This window comes from Canis lupus, chromosome 10, assembly GCF_048164855.1.
Source record: "Canis lupus baileyi chromosome 10, mCanLup2.hap1, whole genome shotgun sequence".
Taxonomy (NCBI): Eukaryota; Metazoa; Chordata; class Mammalia; order Carnivora; family Canidae; genus Canis; species Canis lupus.
This window is the reverse complement of record NC_132847.1, coordinates 4915756-4935188: the sequence shown is the minus strand read 5'-3', so window position 1 is coordinate 4935188 and position 19433 is coordinate 4915756. Positions and strand designations below refer to the sequence as shown.

Below are 19433 nucleotides of genomic sequence, written 5' to 3'. Positions count from 1 at the left end.
ACAGCAGCTTTTTATTTTGATGGAATCCCAATAGTTTATTTTTGCTTTTGTTTCCCTTGCCTCAGGAGTCATGCCTAGAAAAAAAGTTGCTATCACTGATGTCAAAGAGGTTATTGTTTGTGTTTTCTTGTAGGATTTTTATGGTTTCAGGTGTCACATTTAGGTCTTTAATCCATGTTGAGTTTATTTTTGTGTATGGTGTAAGAAAGTGGTCTAGTTGTTTCATTCTTTTGCATGTAGCTGTCCAGTTTTCCCAACACTATGTATTGAAGAGACTATCCTTTTCTCACTGGATATTCTTTCCTGCTTTATTAAAGGTTAATTGACCATATAGTTGTGGGTTTATTTCTGAGTTTTCTATTCTGCTCTATTGATCTATGTGTCTATTTATGTGCCAGTACCATACTGTCTTAATTATTTCAGCTTTGTAATATAACATGAAGTTTGGAATTATGATGCCTCCAGTCAACTGTTTTTTCTATATTCTCAGCTATATCCTTAGAGCTTGTAACAGTGCCTGGCACAGATGAGGGACTGAGTAAGCATTTGTTAAGTAAGCAAGTGAATTCTATCAATGTAGTCCAGGACAACAGATACAGTCTGCATTGATTTAATGTTTCACATACAGAGCCATTCTCCTGAATTCCTATTTCTAATCTAAATAGTTAAGGATGCCTGGGTGGCTCAGCGGTTGAGCATCTGCCTTTGACTCCGGGCGTGATCCTGCAGTCCTGGGATCGAGTCCCACATCGGGCTCCCAGCATGGAGCCCGCTTCCCCCTTTGCCTGTGTCTCTGCCTCTCTCTCTCTCCATGTCTCTCATGAATAAATAAATAAAATCTTAAAAATAAATAAATAGTTAATAGAGAAACCAGAAAAATAAAAATATTTATTAAAGCTTTGGAAAAGGGACTTTTTGGTTCACTGTGATTAGCACTAATCAGTTGTCCACAGCACCTTTTATTTTTTTTTCTCCTGTACATTGTATGTAATTGCAACTGCTCCCTTCATTGGTGATTTTAACTTGGATGATGAGGTTGAGGCCTGACTACATTAATATCCTCACATACATGAATAATTATTATATGAAAGATTCTAGGCATCTGCTAGTCATTCTGAATAAGAATTGTCTTAGTATGTAGCCAGAAAGAATGTGACTAGACCTAAGTACTTCAGACTGATTAGATATTGAAAATCTCCTGAATAAGCATAATAAATAGTCCTATGTGGAGATCTTTAAAGGAGAGAAAGCAAAACTTTTTTCAAGTTTTAAAAAATCCTTTAAGAAATTCCTCAAAAAATTAAAAAGAGAAGTACCATTGAATCTAGTAACTCCACTACTAGGTATTTATCCAAAGAAAACAAAAATAGTAATTCAGAAAGATATATACACCCCTATGTTTACTGTAGCCTTATTTACAAGAGTCAAGATATGGAAGCAGCCCAAGTGTCCATCAATAGATGAATGGATAAAGAAGATGTGGTGTACATATACAATGGAATATTACTCAGCCATTAAAAAGGAAAGATATTTTGCATTTGCATAACATAGATGGACCTAGAGGGTATACGCTAGGTGAAATAAACCAGAGAAAGACAAATACCATATGATTTCACTTGCATACCACTTGATTTTCACTTGCAATCTAAAAAAACAAAACAAAACAAAAAACAAAACAAAGAAGAAACAGACCCACAAATATAGAGAACAAACTGGTGGTGGTTGCCAAGGGGAGGATGGTAGGGATAGGCAAAATGGGTGAAGGGGAGTGGGAGATAACAGCTTCCAGTTATGGAACAGATATGTCACCAGGATCTAAGGTCCAGCATAGAGAATATAGTTAATGACTACTGAGCACAGCATAACATATAGACTTGCTGAATCACCTTGTTGTACAGCTGAAACTGATATAATACTGTAGATCAACTATACTTCAATAAAAAATTAAAATAATAAAAGACAACAAAATATACGCCAAGGAGAACTGCCTTCTATGGTTTCATAACCATGTCTGCTCTCTGCATCCTGATTCCCTCTCTATCCTTAGTATGTCCCTATCCGATTTTGAATCAAAACATAAAACAACTGAGACTTAAGCTAACTGATTAATCTCTGCCTTTCAAGTTTCTAGATATAAAAAAATTATCCAATAGGAAGAATTACTTTCTTTGAACTGAGGAGTTGGAAAGAAATGCCCTTATCATGTGCAGACCTACACATTGTGAAGTAATAGGTGCTCCCTCCCATGTGCAAAACTGATGTTCAATTCTACAGAAGTTATTTTAATTTAGTCTGAAAAATAAAATAAAACACAATATAGACATTTCCTGTTTCTCCACCCACAAGCTGATTTAAATTTTCATCTTTTAATTGGGCTTGTAATGTAAAAAATGCTCTTTACATCTACAGTCCTTTGAGATTGTTTTTACTCACTTTATATACTTACTAGATTAGCCCCAGAGAAATGTTCAAGGCCCAAAGTCATCATTAAAAAAAAATTGGCAAAAAGTAATAAGAATAATTAAATTACATCCGTTGTTTTTGCCAAAGTCCTGGGGATCCAGGAGACTTTTTTTTTTTTTTAGTAATATTTTATTTATTTATTCAAGAGAGAGAGAGAAAAAAAGAACAGAGGATAAGGTAGGTAGAAGCAGACTCCCCCCTAAACAGGGAGCCTGATGCGGGGTTCAATCCCAGGACCCTGAGGTCAGGATCTGAGCCAAAGGGAGCCAACTTAACCAACTGAGTCACCCAGGCACCATGACCCAGAAGACTTTTTAAAGCATATGTAACATTCTGGTCAGTTTATTTCTCTTTGTTATTTCACTTTACTCTCATTCTATGCTTTTCTCTGGGTGATCCCAACCAAACATTATCAGAATTACCAATAGCTCATTTACTCTGCATTCTAGAACTATCTAGCAATTGCTCACCTGACATTTTCCTTGGACATTTCCAATACCTCTTCAAATGCACAAATCTAAATTTTAACTCCTGATCTGCTCCTAAATTCTCCTTCCCTAAAACATGGGTCTCTTCCAGCATTGTTTGTTTCAAGGACTGGAACTACCATCTACTCAGTTGTACAAGGCAGAAAGCACTGCCTGCCTCAGGCCTGCTGATTTACACCGCCTCAAGTATTATTAAAATTCACTTTCTATATTTCCAGTAGCACCACCCTAGCTCAGGCTACATTACCTTTTACGGCAACATCCATCCTACTGATCTCCCTGAACCTTCCTTTGCTCCCCTTTCAACCCATTCTTGCCTATATAGACAAAGTGGTCTTTGAAACCCAAATATGTCCCTTGATCCTGATAATGTTTTAGGAAAAACAATGAACTCCTGAATATGGAATAAAATAATGCTTGTGACCATGTCCTTTCCTCCGTAAGGACCCATGACTAGGAAGTCATGACTCCCCTTTTCTGTGCTGTACCTAGAGTCCAATATTTACCGAGTGTTGGTGAATAATTGATTTGTCTGACCTGTCACTAGGCCATTCCAGCACTAATAGAGTTCAAAGCACCATAGATGCTCCACAAACAATGGTTCAGATGGAGAGATGACCTTTCATTGAAGGATAAGTAACTAGGTATGATTTAAGAAAGAGATACAGAACATCACTTTCCTAAGTAACTTCTACCTCTCCCTTGGATATTTGAAATTCCAATACTAAGACAGGAGCTCTTTTATGCCACCATTTGAAATGAAGCTTAAAATAGAAATACCCTTGGGAGCTGGAGGGAAATGCATTTCCTGGAGCTCTAGAGATGGTGTGTCAGAGAGAAAAAAGCAACCCTGAAGGGAGGCTGCTTTTGTTGCCATGTTCCCTGAGGCCTTGGAGGAATCACCTGACAACAGATTCTGCCACATTTTTTATTGCAAGGGCTGGCTCTCCTCAGAGCTGCAAGTTTCCCTACATCCTGGTCCCTAGATTCCTTTCTGTCTGATGGCAAGAGAAAATAAAAACCTTAGTTGCTCTCTCCTAAAACGCTTCCTCCAGTTCTAATATTCTATGTAATGTTGTTATTCCTTAGATCCACGTTTTTATTGTGCTATCCTGTCTCATACTGTCTCCTTATTTGTGTTCTTGCAAGTCCCTCCTGGAAACTGAAGCACCTCTAGAAATCCCCCAAGCCTTGACAGGGACCTGCAACTGCTGACAAAACCCCAGATGGTGAACATCTGTTTTGTTTGCCTGGATTCTCTATCTCTGTCCTCTATTCCTATTGGGGCATTTCGGAGACTCATTTTTGGATGCCCTGGATGGGCATCAGTTGATTGTTTATTATGCAAACCCTTCTCCTTAAGAGTCTGTGCTCTACATAAATGTACAAATCAAATTACAAACTCTGGTTCCTCCCTATTTGTCCCACCCCATTGCATTTCTTTGATCATATGCATTTGTGCCATGGCTCTCTAGGGTGTTATGGCTAAGATAGAAAAGTTGTGCATATCGGGAGAGGGGATGTAATCATTTTTGAAACTAGATATGGTGGACATACTCTAAGATGGCCCCAATTATCCCTCACGCCCTGATATCCATATCTTTGTATAATACCCGCCCCCCGTTTCCCCGAGTGTTGGCAGGGCCCATAATTCGTTGCTAAGCAAAAGGATAAGGCCAAATTGATAAAAAGCCACTTCCTCAATTATGTTACTTAAAATTTTAACTCTTCCTCCTGGAAGAGTTTCTCCATTGATTCTCTCCATTCCTGGCTCTAATTTTGCTGCCCTCTAGAGTGGTCTCCATGATAGAGAACTGAGAGTGGCCTGCAGCTGAGCCAATAAGACCCTCAATCCAAGAGCCCACAAGGAACTGAATCCTGCCAAGGATCCAGTCAGGGATCCCATGAGACCCCAGACCTCGCTGACACCTTGACTTAGCCCAGTGAGAGACGCTCAGAGCTAGCTCATCTGTCCCCAGAGTACCAACCCAGAGAAAGTGAGATAATAAACGTAGATGGTTTGAAGGTGCTGAATTTGTGGCAATATGTTATGAAACAATAAATGACTAATATACTGGTTATTAAAATTACACTTTACCTGGTGATTTTAAAGCTCAGATTCTTTCCCACTACACAGAAGATAATCGGCACACTTACCTGGGTAAAAGACTAGGATAATGGGGGGGGGGGGAGGGCTGCAATCTGGAAATCAGGAATATGTCTAATTTAATTATCTGGGAAACCCTGAGCAAATGTTTAGCCCACCCAATTGGGGCCTCTGTTTCCCTATTTAATAAAGATTATGAGACACAAACTGGTGGCCTATGGAATTCATACAGTCACCAAATTCATTGTGCCCCTGGGTGAGACTCACAGTGCTTATTTTTTCAACTAATCACCAAAATTTTAAAATAAGGATATCTCACATTTTTTTAAAAATGAGAAGTTTTTAGTTCTTCTTGAAAAAAACTACACAATTCTGCCTTGTCAGACATCCCTAATTTGCAGGTGAATGGCTGCAGCCTATTTCTGGGGGCCCCCACTCTCAGCATTGTTTCCACCAATCTTGAATTCCACCAATCTTGAATCCCCTGAATAAGTATTGCTTCTCCTTACTATGTACACAAAGTATTTTCTAAGTAGCATTAAAACATGAAATATTTCAAATGCAAATATGTCTTTCAAAAGTGGGACAAAGAACACTGGATACAAAGGAAAGCAGGTTCAGGTTAATCCCTAATCCCTTTCTGTTTGACTCCTGGAGACGTCTGAGTTATAATTCTTAGATTAACCAAGTGTATATACGATGTATAGGAAGAAAATGCAAAACACTGATGAGAGAAAACAAAGCAGAAGGAAAATAAATGGAAAACTATTTCACAGTCATGCTGGAAGACTCAGTATCATTACAATATTAATTCCTCCAAAATTGATCAATGGATTTGACAGGATATCACCCAAAACCACAGCAAGCTGTTTTATAGCTGTCGACAAATTGATTCTAGAATTTATGTGGAAAGGCAAAGACCTAGAGCATCCAACATAACACCGAAGAACAAAGTTGGATGACTATTATCCTAGTTCAAGTTCCACTATAAAGCTACAGTAGTCAAGACAGCTTGGTATTGACCAATGGAGTACAGACCAATGGGGCAGAATAAAGAGCCCAGAAATGACACACACAAATATTGTCAACTTATTTCTCAACAAAGGCACAAAGGCAATCCAGTGGAGAAAGGAAAGTGCTTCCAACAGATGGTGCTGAAATAATTGGACTCCCATATACAAAAGATTGAACTTAAGTACTTTCCACTTTACATAAAAATAACTCCAAGTGAGTCACAGACCTAAATATAAAAAGGCAAAATATCAAACTCACAGAATAAACACAGAAGAAAATCTACATGATCTTGGATTTGGTGATTGATCCAAAAAGAAAAAAGCTAATGTTAATTCCTATTAAAATAAAAGCCTCTGCTCTGAAAAAGACCATGTAAAGAGAATGAAGAGATAAGCCATGGGCTGAGGCAAAATATTTGCAAAACACCTATCTGATAAAGGGTCTCTATCCAAAATACACAAAGACTCTCAAAACTCAACCATGAGAATGCTAACAATCCAACTGAAAAACAGAAAAATAAAGGGAGAACTCAGTAAAGAACATATACAGAAGATAAAGACGCATGAAAAAAGCTGCTTCACAGCATTTGTCATTAGGAAATATGCAAGTGAAAACAAGATGCAACTACCTATTAAAATGTTTAAAATCCAAAATACTGATAATACTAAATGCTGGCAACAAGAAGTATATGCAGAGCAGCAGGAATTCCTTCATCAGTGGTGGAAATGCAAAATGGTACGACCACTATGGAAGATAGTTTGGCAGTTTCTTACAAAGATAAACATAGTCTTACCATATGATCCAGCAATTGCACTCCTAAATATTTACCCAAATGATCTGAAAACTTCTGTCCACCCAATGCTTTTATGCTTATGTTCATAGAAGCTTTATTCATAATTGTGCAAAAATAGAAGCAACTAAGATGTTTTTCAGTAGGTGAATAAATAGTTGTGATATATCCATGTAATGGCATACTATTCATGGACACACAATACTGAATGACATATAAAAAGGAGATACCAAGGGGCACCTGGGTGGCTCAGTCAGTTAAGCATCTGACTCTTGATTTTGGCTCAGGTCATGATCTCAGGGTTGTGGGATTGAGCCTCTCCATGCACTCAGCATGGAGTCTACTTGGGATTCTCTCACCCTCTCCTTCTACCCCTTCCCCTGTTCATACTCTCTCTCTAAAATAAATAAATAAAATCTATTTTAAAAAGGGGAAGGACACCAAGTTATTCAAAAACATGGATGATTCTTTTTTTAAAGATTTTTTTAAAGTAATCTCTATACTCAACCTGGGGCTTGAACTTAAAACCAAGATCAAGAGACTCATGCTCTACCAACTAAGCCAGTCAGGTGCTCCAAAAACATGAATGAGTCTTAAATGCATATTGATAAGAAGTCAGTCTTAAAAGGCTACATACTTTAAAATTTCATTTATATGACATTGTCATAAATACAGAAGTACGAGTCAGTAAATACATCAATGACCACTGGAGATCCAGGGAAGGGTATAAATGAAACATGAGGGATTTTTAGTGTGACAAAACTATTCTGTGTCATATCATAATGGTGTGTACGTATTATTATGCATTTTTCAAAACCCATAAAACTTACAAGGAATTTTAACGTACACAAACTTTAAAAAATCCTTTAGGTATTCAGGGAATACCAGAACGGAATGCAGATTTTGATAAAAGAATCTGTTTTACAAAGGTATAAAACTGAGGAGGTTAAGGAAGAAGGCAAAGATCTAAGTAACTTTGGAAATGAGTGGAAGTTGTAAGACTAAAAAAGCATCACATGTAAGCATCGTCCTCCAGTCTAGCGGTAGAGAGAAACAATGCTGAAAGCACTATTCATACATCATGGAATCCTAAAATTGAGTAAATGGATGGCTGGTGATGGGAACCAGGGTTTCTACCGCTGGAGTGGGAGGTTACAGAAAAGCCTGGAATGATCCACATGCTACTGGATTAGAGTTGGACACATCTGTAAGAACATGTTTAGCTTCATACAGATACAGAGAGATATCTAGATCTAGATGTGGTATATTTAGGGGTTCAGATACATGTATTTCATTGCTTTATCAGCTAAGGAAACCTGGAACCAATGCTACCCCCATAGCCATGAGTTAACTAAATCCTAGATTTAATTTATTTTTATCTTTTTTATTATTTTTTAAAATTTATTATTATTTTTTTAAATCCCATATTTTAATTTGCAATTACATTCTCCAATAAAAGAAACCAGGGCTCCTTGGAGAAATGGCAGATTCCAGGGATGGAGCTAGAAACATACCAGATGAGCCTGGAGCATCTGGTAGCACAGAAAGAATAAAGAATTGCTAAAAAAAAAAAATCATTAACAAGAGCAACAAAGAATAGCACATGATGGAAGTATGTCAAAGGAACATAGAAGGCAACTGAAAAAGTGTCCAATGTCTAAAGTTGAAATAATATGCACAAAAAAAACATAAAGTACCATAGGACTTTATAATCCCATAGGATTATTACCCAGTGCATACAATAACCACCTAGTAAGCTGTGTTAATGTAAGCATTGTTGAATGAACATAGTAAATGATAATCAACTAAGCACCTTTGCAGAAAATCACATAGATACCCTTAAGGAAGTAGAACATCAGTTTACAGCCCTTGAAATGTGTATTGCACAGAGTAACTTCCCTCTAATGAGTATAGTATGGAAAAAAGAATAACTTAAGAGTGGAGAAACCTGACAAACTACCTCAATCCAGGTTATCAGGGATGATATTAAGCATGCAAAGTCATGTTAATAGCCTGCACCTTTGGTATGTGATCAGAATGGCCCTTTACCTCTGTGGTCTGCCTCCCAAAAGCCTATCATCAGAGTCTATATTACTTAAAAAAATTATCTTTAATTAAATAAAAACCCACAGCAGACAAATTACAATACAAGAGCAGAATACAAAATACCTGACCCATACTCTTATAAACTGCCAAAGGCATCAAAATCAAGAAGACTGAGAAACCATCACAGCCAAGAGAAGACTAAGGAAATAAGACAACTAAATGTAGTATGATATTCTGGATGGTATCTAGAACAAAAAAAAAAAAAAAACAGTAGGTAAAAATGAACTATGAGTAAAATAATAGGCTTCAGTCAATGATAATGCATCACTATTGGTTCATTCATTAAGCTAAACGTACCACACTAATGTAAAATATTAATAGAAGGAAAACTATATGTGGCATATATGGGTACTTTACTATCTTTGCAATTTTTCTGTAAGAAAATTTTTTGTTTTTCTAAATCTATTTTCAAGTAAGAAGTGTATTTCAAAAGAAGGCAAGATAGAAACTAGAAGATATATTCACAGTATATATATGACAAAGAACTTAACCAAAACATATTATTAAGAACTCCTGCAAGTCAACAAGGAAATGAAAAACAACTCAATTTTTTAAAAAGATTTTATTTATTTATTCATGAGAGACACACAGAGAGAGAGAGAGAGGCAGAGACACAGGCAGAGGGAGAAGCAGGCTCCATGCAGGGAGCCTGATGTGGGACTTGATCCCGGGACTCCAGGATCACACCCTGGGCCAAAGGCAGGAGCTAAACCACTGAACCACCCAGGGATACCCCAACAACTCAATTTTTTAAATGGGAAAAAAACTGGAATACTACAAAAAAGAAGATATGCAAGTGGTCAGGGCGCCTGGGTGGCTTGGTCAGTTAAGCATCTGCCTTCGGGTCAAGTCATGATCCCAGGGTCCTGGGATCAAGTGCCACTTTGGGCTCCCTGCTCAGCAGAGAATCTGCTTCCCTCTCTCCTTCTCCCTCTCCCCTCTTCTCGTGCTCTCTCTCTCAAATGAATTTTAAAAGTCTTTAAATAAAATATTCAAGCAGTCAATAAGCATAAGAAATGGAGCCAAACATCACTAGTACAAATGAAAACTATAGGGATAAAGTACTTTACAACCTTAACCAGATAAAATTAAGAAGACTAACAAAAACAAATATTGATAAGAACGTGAAGCCAGTGCACCTCCATATCCTGGGACTATAAAATATATAAACCACTTTGGAAAACTATGTGGCAATTTCTTCTAATTTTAAAGGTACATCCACTTTATAATCCATTATTTCCACTCCTGCTCACCCAAAAACAATGAACATGTATGTTCACAAAATGACATCTTCAAGATTTAAGATTGTATATGACTATGTTATCACATAGTTGCCACACATATATCACATCTATATTTTAAGTATAGACATGCCAAATGGAAAATAACCCAACTGTCAACTGAGAGAATTGATACATTTTGACTTATTCATTCAATAACATATTACTCAAAAATCAAAAAAGAATAAACTGATACAATGATATGGATCAATCTCAGAACCATTATGTTGGGACCAAAAACCAGAATTTTCTTCAAAATAATACAATTACTCTTTTTCTTTAAAGTTCAACAGAAGGAAAAGCTAATCTGTGAAGGACATCAAAAATGCATTGGAGATTGGCTGGAAGAGAGTACAAGGGATTTTTTTTTTTAGTGTGATGAAAATATCATAAATCTAATATTGTTGACTATATGGTCATAACTTACACAATTATAAAGCTTAGGATATGTACAGCTTGCTGTGCATAAATTTTGCCACAATTAAAAAAACACACAAGAGACACAGTGATTAATTTTATGGATATAAATTCAACTATTTAAGTGAAATTAACAATTCTTCCATCTGGGAAAAGAAACCCTCAGCCAACTACAAATATATGTAAACCATGAATCTAACAAAACACACACACACTCTCATTACAGAAAACTTCTTACTGACAGAATAACAGAAATCTTTCCCTCTGAGATTTCCCCTGCACTTGTATTCACAACAAAAACATCAGTTCTATTCCATGTTGACTGCTGTGGAGAGCCTAACTAGAAAAAAGAAATACAAGTTATAAAAATTGAGAAACCAAGACCTAAATCTATCATTATTTGTAAATGACATGTTAAGATACAAATTCACCTTGAGTAAGGTCACTGGATACCCTATATGCCAAAATTAGAAAAGAAAACTTCAAAACAAATGCATATCTAATGGTTTTAAGTATCACTGAACACTTTGTAGTAAATCTAATCAAAGAAATGTAATAAAAAATACTGCAAAACATGGAGAAATCAAAGACCGACATAAAGAGAGATCTGTATTATGTTATATGCAAGGATTATAACACTTAATATTGTAAAGTTTTCAAAGGACCTCAAATCAATGTAGTCAATGCAATCAATGTAGTCAATGCAATCCCAATCAAAATTCCAGCAGTTTTATTTTGGGTATAAATTGGCAAGCTCATTGCAAAATGCCAAAGATAACCTGAAGGATAAACACTAAGAAAGGAAATCATAAAGGAGAACAGACTTGGAGGAGTTACACTAAGAGATAATCAAGTTTATTGTAAAGATACAAGAGCCAAAACTTGGTAGTGCTGGCACAAGAATAGACAAATATACCATTGAGGAAAAACAGGGAGTTTTGAAGCTAACCCACCTCTGTATGGCTACCTACTTTATAACAAAGATGCCACTACAGGCCAAGAGCAAATAATGGTTTTCTCAACAAACTGTACCAGATAAACTGGATATTCATAAAAAAGGGAAAAAACTTGACCCTTAGACTTCATACATAAAAAATCAGTTCCAGGGGCACCTGGGTGGCTCAGTGGTTCAGCATCTGCCCTTGGCTCAGGTCATAATCCTGGGGTCCTGGAATTGAGTCCTATATCGGGCCCGTGGGGAGCCTGCTTCTCCCTCTGCCTGCGTCTCTGCCTCTCTCTGTGTATGTCTCTCATGAATAAATAAATAAAAATATTTGAAAAAAATCAGTTTTAGCTGGATGAAAGACTTCAGTCTAAAAGGTAAAACTAGAAAGCCTGTGTAAGACTACTCGACCTTCAGGACCTTGCAATTACCAGACTTCTTAAACAAGAAATAGTATCAAGCATAAACCAAAAAAGTAAGTCAGACCTCATTAAAATGTAAAATTTATGTCCATCTGAAGTTCCGGTTGAGAGAAGAAACAAAAAAGAGAGTAAGAAGATAAACCACCAAGTGGAACATGTTCTCAATATATGTTCCTGATAGAAGACTCACAATATAAAAAAATACTGTATAAATCAGTAAGAGAAAGCAACAAGCTATTTTTTAATGTGTAAAAGGATGGAGCAGGAATTTCACAAAAAAGAACATTCAGATGGCCAATAAACCATTACAAAAATGCTTAATTTCATTAGTTATTAGGGAAATATAAATTAAAGCAATAAAAATATGATATATACCTGCCAAAATAGCTAAAAATAAAACAAACATAATAATATTAGGTGTTTATGCGGATGAGAAGCAACAACTCTCATATACTACTGCTATTATTTAAAACTAACACAACCACTTTGAAATTACTATAACCACTTTGGAAAACTCAGAAAGCTGTGCATTAATTCTAGGAGCCAGCAATTCCACTCCTAGATACATACCCTACCTCAAGGAATGATACATGTACAATAAAAGATATGTCCAAGAACATTTATTACAGTATTCTTCCTAATACACAAATAGTGGAAAACCACCCAAATGTTCATGAACTGTAGAATAGATAAACTGTAAAATCCAAACAATGGAATATTATATGGCAACGATACAGAACAAAGTACTGCAACATGAAACAACACATCATATATCTCACAGATGTAAACTTGACTTAAAGAGACTAAATACAATGGAGTCTACTGGCTGTAATTCCATTTATGTTAAGTTCAAACAAATTAACCTGTGTTACTGTAAGTCAGAACAGTGGTTCCTTTTGTGGGGATTGTTGACTGGAAGGACCTCGAAGGAGCCCTCTAGAGAGTTGGTGATACTCCCTTTCTTGATAGGAATGGTGACTGTATCCATATGTAAGAACTCATCTTTTGTATATAACTTTATTTTACTTCAATTAAATGTATGCCAGAAAAAAAAAAGTAAAAATCATCCCAGAGACCAGACACAAAATGATCAATGTACCACCTTGTCTCAGGGAGTTTATGCTGAGTTAAACTGCTGTGGAGTACCTCAATACTACATGGCCCAAACAACTTACTCCCATCCTTGCCATTTGCACTAGCAGCTTAGAAAACGGTTAAATTCATTTTTCACCAAAAAAAAGGTGACTAGTGCAATTTATTTTATTATTTTCTTTACTACTGGTTTTTTTTTTGGGGGGGGGTAAACTTAAAATAGCTTCTAATTTTGAATCTTGCCATCAGACATTGATGTTCTAAGGTAAGGGCCTCAAATACCATGATTTTGAAGACTCGTTGTATTGAAAGGAATAAAGTTAAACTATTTTCAACCCAAGCTTTCTCAACATTTATTCATAAAACAATATCTCCACCTTGGCCTAGGAAATGAATTCTCTTTCTGATTTGTATATTGATTCTCAACATCTGCATCTATACATGTATATAAGGTGATCACTGGGACGCCTGGGTGGCTCAGTGGATGAGCATCTGCCTTCAGCTGAGGTCATGATCCTGGGGTCCTAGGATGGAGTCCTGCATCAGGCTCCCTGCAGGGAGCTTGCTTCTCCCTCTGCTATGTCTCTGCCTCTCTCTGCATCTCTCCAGAATAAATAAAATCTTTAAAGAAAAAATAAGGTGATCATTTACTTTTCTCTGCTTTGGTTTCCACTACCCGCCCACATCTTCCAAGCTGTTATTTTGCCATATAAATTTGGTCTTACAAGGCTTGCTGTGTGAATTTTATGTCTTCTGAGACACTGCAGTTTTAATTCTGGCAAGGCTACCAATTGCTCAGTGACATTCTGGGACAGGGATATAGAGAATGATTGACTAGACTTTGCCCAGTGAGGATGGTAGGCACTATCACTCTCTTCAACTCTGCTTTTCCTGAATAAAATTGTTATTCTTTTATTTATAAAAAAGCATCAGTATTTGGTTACATGGTTTTGGCATTAGGGAATAGTAAAGCTAAGAGCAAAATATGAAGAAACAGCAACCTCTAAAATGACAACAAAATCATTTTGAATCAGGCCATGGTTCTTAGATCATTGCATTGAAAATATCTGTGATGCTTATTAAAAGTTCAAAGGCTCGGGATGCCCTGGTGGCTCTGTGGTTGAGCGTCTGCCTTTGGCTCAGGTCATGATCCCGGGGTCCTGGGATCGAGTCCCACATTGGGCTCCCTGCATGGAGCCTGCTTCTCCCTCTGTCTATCTGTCTCTCTCTGTCTCTGTCTCTTTCTCTCTCATGAGTAAATACATAAAATCTTAAAAAAAAAAAAAAAAAGTTCAAAGGCTGAGTGAGGTTCCTCACAGGGCCACAGAGGTGAGCCCTGGGAACCCCAAGCCCAACAATTCCTTGAGTGATACTTATGCTTACTGTAACTAACGTCTGAGAATCAGTAGACTAGGTCCTATTGAAGGCTTGTAATTGGGGCACCCGGATGGGACAGTCAGTTAAATATCTCACTCTTAGTTTCTGCTCAGGTTGGGATCTCAGAGTCATGATCTCAGGGTCATGAGGTCAAGTCCCATGTTGGGCTCTGCACTCAGGAGGGAATCTGCTTGGGATTCTCTCTCCCTCTTCTTCTACCCCTCCCCACTACACACTCTCTCTCTCAAATAAATAAATAAATCTTTAAAGGCTTGAAATTACATACCAGAGAAAGGAAGGTCAAATACTATAGTCTATTCATCATGGTCCTGCTGAATTTCACAAAGGCCATAAACTACTAATGCTCCCAGTGTGGTCTCCAGATCACTAGCATGAGCATCACAAAAGGCCTTGTAAGGCCCACCCAGACTCATTGAATCAGAAACCCTGAAAATGAGGCCCAAAAATCTGTGCTTTCACAAACCCTCTAGGTTATTTTGACACATACTAAGGCTTACAAGCCATTGCCCAACCACCCTCCAACCAAGAAAAAAGGCTACGGATTCCTCAGTCTCCACTTACTAATGAGCTATATCACTACTATATTCATATGTTGCCCTTGCCAGAGAACATAATTGAATTTTTAAAAGGAAGAGCACAGGCATAAATTAGCAAAGTGACCCAGAAATGATGTTTAAGATCAAAAGTTTTATGGTGCTGCTTCCAAATGTCTGGACATTTTGCCTCTAGCACTGTAGAGATTGACAGGGAAACTGCACCTTGACATTAATTACCTGCGTATAATTTATTATAAAGTAAATGCAATTGCTTCCCCAAGACTTCAGGGCTCATTCTCCTAAGGGAAATCTTCATTTTATTCCAGGAAGAAATTATTTCCTCATTCTAAAAATAAAGTCTGTATTGGACCTAAACTACAGGACCCCACGTACGCATTCCTTCATTTTCAGAAGAAAAAGAAACAGAGGGAATGGAATGATCTCTGGAAACTGCCAATATCTCTGACACTTTTCCTTCACTCATCAGAAGAATCTTTTGGCAACCATCCTTCTACGTCCATTCTTTTCCTGGATCCTCAAGGAAATATTATCACTATAAGAACACAGAGGTATGCACTCATAAGTGGAGGTGCTTCTGCTGGCTACTGTCCCAATTTATTATGGTTTTGCATTTCTTTCTGAATTTGAAGAGAGATTCACAGGTAATTTTAAAATAACAAGTTTACAATTTTAAATAAAATTTGTTAGATTTATTAAAATACATAAAAGTATATAAAAAGAAAGTACCATGGCCCATAGTCATTACCAATCATCATCCTGTTATTCAGAGAACTTCTGTTAACTTTTTCAAAAGAACAGAAATAGGGGAGCACCTGGGTGGCTCAGTCAGTTGGGCATCTGCCTTCAGCTTAGGTCATGATTGCAGAGTCTTGGGATGGAGCCCTGCATTGGGCTTCCTGCTCAGCGGGGAGTCTGCTATTCCTCCTGCTTGTGCGCCCACACACATGCTCTCTCTCTAATAAATAAAAAGAATTAAATAAATAAAATTTTAAAAATAAAATAGGGATGAATGCATGCGTTTTAGTTTAGAAAAACTAAAACAGTACAAGAAAGTATAAAATTAAAAGACTCTTCCCAGCCCTTATTCTCTCTCTACAAAGTTAGCTATTGTTAACAGATTCATAAAATTTCAGAATAAATAATGTGTATCTTTTTGTTTATACAAAGATAATCATATTATGTATAGTCTTAGGTTATTTAAAACCTATCACCAGTTCCACTGTAAGGATATTGCATTTATGTAGCATAGAAGTAGAGACAGCTTCAATTTCCAAAGTATTACAAATTAAAAAGGAAACAGAATCATTAATACTTTAAAATTTTAGAGACCTTCCTGTGCAACTCAATGTGAAAAAACCCCAAAATTAAGTAAAAATCATTAATTTCTGGGAAAACAAATCATTTGGAATTAAATAGAAGTAACCTAGAAGTTTGCCTGGACAAATTGTTTCTGATATTCAAGGAAGAGATTGTTCTTGTGCCATGAAGTAATTTTCATGCCATGTCCTCTATGCCATGCAAATTTCCAGGTTGCAGAAAAAGAAAGAAAAATTGCAAAAGAAGCATAACCCACATCTGCAAATTTGGCAAATTCAGCCTCCCCAAAAAAACAAATCAAAACCAAAGGCATGGATAAATCTTATTTGTAAATTAAAAATGTGAAAAAATAAAATACTAAGACCAAATAGGTTTCATTCAATTAACGACAGGATGTCTTAACAGGACATCTATTTTTACAATTTATCATGCAAACTACCACACTATAATACCTAGAAGGCAGGAATCAGGACCTTTGGAGTTCTTTATCACTGTAAGTTCAGTACCAAGCACAGATGCCTGGAACAAAATTTTCATAAACATTTCTTAAGTTACCAAAGAAATCAATAAGTCAATGAGAAAAATCAAAGGAGAAAAGCTTTGAGTATTAATAAATGTCCAAAGTTATTTGAAGAGATTCAACATCTACCCCTGTTGAAGAAATCTTACACTATGAATATTAAGACTTCCCTGATACAAGAAAGAACATCTAAGCCAAATTGCCACCAATATCATGCTGAATAAATTATTGGACATATTCTTCTAATTCAAAGTCAACAGTGGCCATAATTTTGAAAAAAACATTTCTAGAATTAGGCCAAGAAATAAGAGTGGTAATATTAATAAGGAAAAATTATTATTTGCACAATATTCAATCGTTTACTCAGGAAATCCAAGAGAATTAAGCTTTCAAAAAATCAACTGAAAAGGATTGGCAGGTAGGGTGAACCATTAACAGTAGAAATTAGATGTTGGTACATGGCCATTCACTGAAAAATGCTTTCACCTTGGGTGTGGGCAGCCACAGACTAGCTGGAGTAACTGAACCAAACCAGGGCCGGACTTGCGTCCCTCATTCACTCAAAAGGCTGAGGAGCGTAAAGGGTGAATAGTTGGTTGACGCTTGAGAAAGGGCTTGAGCAATGGTTCTCAGAGCTCGCTTGTATGTGATCGCCCACATAACACAATAGATACAATTTATTCTGGTCTGGTCATAAATGTAAATAAGGGTCTGTGCTGTCCTTGCTGGTCTGTTAACCATATCTAATATTCCTTTGAAGTATGCACATCTGGAGCAACAAGCTTATCTATTTACCAAGGTCTTCTGGCACCAGTGGGTCTGTCTTGCATGCTGAGAAAGGGGAATTTTAGAGGGTTTCACAAACATGCTAAAAATAGATAACTTCTCAGCTTTGTTTTGCTCATGCTATAAAATGTTGTAGAACCTTGAATAAAGCTGGCACTGCTTGGACATCATCCACCGTGTCCCTCCTGTCCCCATCTCTTTACTTTTCTTTTATTTTCCTCATCCCCTTACCCTCAGGACCCTAATCGTGTTGCCCCAGAGCGCGCAACACTTGGGACACCTGGGTGACTCAGTGATTGAGTGTCTGCCTTTGGCTCAGGTCGTGATCCCGGGGTCCTGGGATCAAGTTCCACCTCAAGCTCCCAAGAGGGAGCCTGCTTCTCCCTCTGCCTATGTCTCTGCCTTTCTCTCTGTGTCTCTCATGAATAAATAAATAAAATCTTTAAAAAAAAATGCTTTCAACTTGCACCCTTGCTTGAAATTTTTCAGAGTAAAATATTGGGGAAAGACGAGAATTAATACACTATTTCAGCAGCCTGGTCAGTTCAACAAACACAGATTAAACAACTACAGTGACCACAATAACAACTTTGGAAAAACAACAGGTGAATTGTCATATTTGACAGACAGAAATAAAATATAGAATACAGAACATCTTCGAATATAGAATATATCTCAGAATAACTGTACAAGACAGAGTATCTTAGAATAACTATAAAAAAAGGGTAACATGGATGAAAATTACAAGTTCTGTTTTAACTAACTTGGACAAAGGAGCCAAATATATTTTGCCAACCAAAACCAGCTAAGGTCTGAGGACTTACTTAGACTTTCATGAACTTCCTTCAGGCTAATTTGAATTTCTGAAAATCTCATAAACCTAATAAAAGAAGAAAGCAAATATGATAATCCATTAGCAACAAATTACCCTAGTATTCTGACAGCAAAAATTATGTGAAATATATTTGATTTTTTAAATAAAATTACAATATAATCTGATTAAACAAAAGCATTATTACTTAAACATTGCTATAAATGGAAATACAACATATCTTGAGTTTTTAAGACTCTCTCAGGATTGACTTGTCATTTTATCAATTCAATTTTGACTTACAGATGAGTTGTATTGACTCTGAACAGGAAGAACAGTGAGAGCAAAGAGGCCCAGCAAATAGGATGCTGTCCAAGAAGCTGATATATTTTTGCTCTGAGCCTCTTTGCTTTTGCTTTTAGCTTATAGCTTTTGAATATGTAGATACCTCATGTCCAGGTCAAACATATTTCTGTAATAATTCTTTACATTTCAGTTATTTGTATTGGAAACCTCAAGAGCTCAACAACCAAAATATCCCTGAAGACACACTGCCAGCAATGAAAGGGCAGGCTCTGTGGGTGGGCAAAGATGGGCAGGAAATAATTGCTGCCCTCTGCAATTGACAAACTCCAGTCTAGGGTGAGAAATTATTGGAGTTTACACCATAGCAGAGTTGCCCGCAGAACGTTTCCCAGAGGGGATCATTGCACTTATGATGAATGAATCTATTGCAATTTAACATATTCATTAATGAATCACAAGAGGCAATTGAAGAGGTGACACAGGACAAGTCACCTTATCTCTTGCAGCCTCTAGCTTTTTTCTCTTTTTCTAAAGATTTTATTTATTTATTCATGAGAGACACAGAGAGAGAGACAGAGACATAGGCAGAGGGAGAAGCAGGGTCCTGGCGGGGAGC

General features: G+C 36.9%; 1 long non-coding RNA gene across 1 annotated transcript in view; it reads right to left on the bottom strand.

The window, feature by feature from the left end:
* LOC140641160 (uncharacterized) overlaps positions 1-19433 on the bottom strand; it is a 198838-nt gene that overhangs the window by 112510 nt on the left and 66895 nt on the right. Inside the window, exons 3-5 of the long non-coding RNA XR_012037669.1 lie at positions 18525-18580; positions 16847-16913; positions 15890-16032 (exon numbers count right to left, since the gene is read on the bottom strand). This is a non-coding gene — a long non-coding RNA (uncharacterized lncRNA). The remainder of the gene's footprint in view (positions 1-15889; positions 16033-16846; positions 16914-18524; positions 18581-19433) is intronic.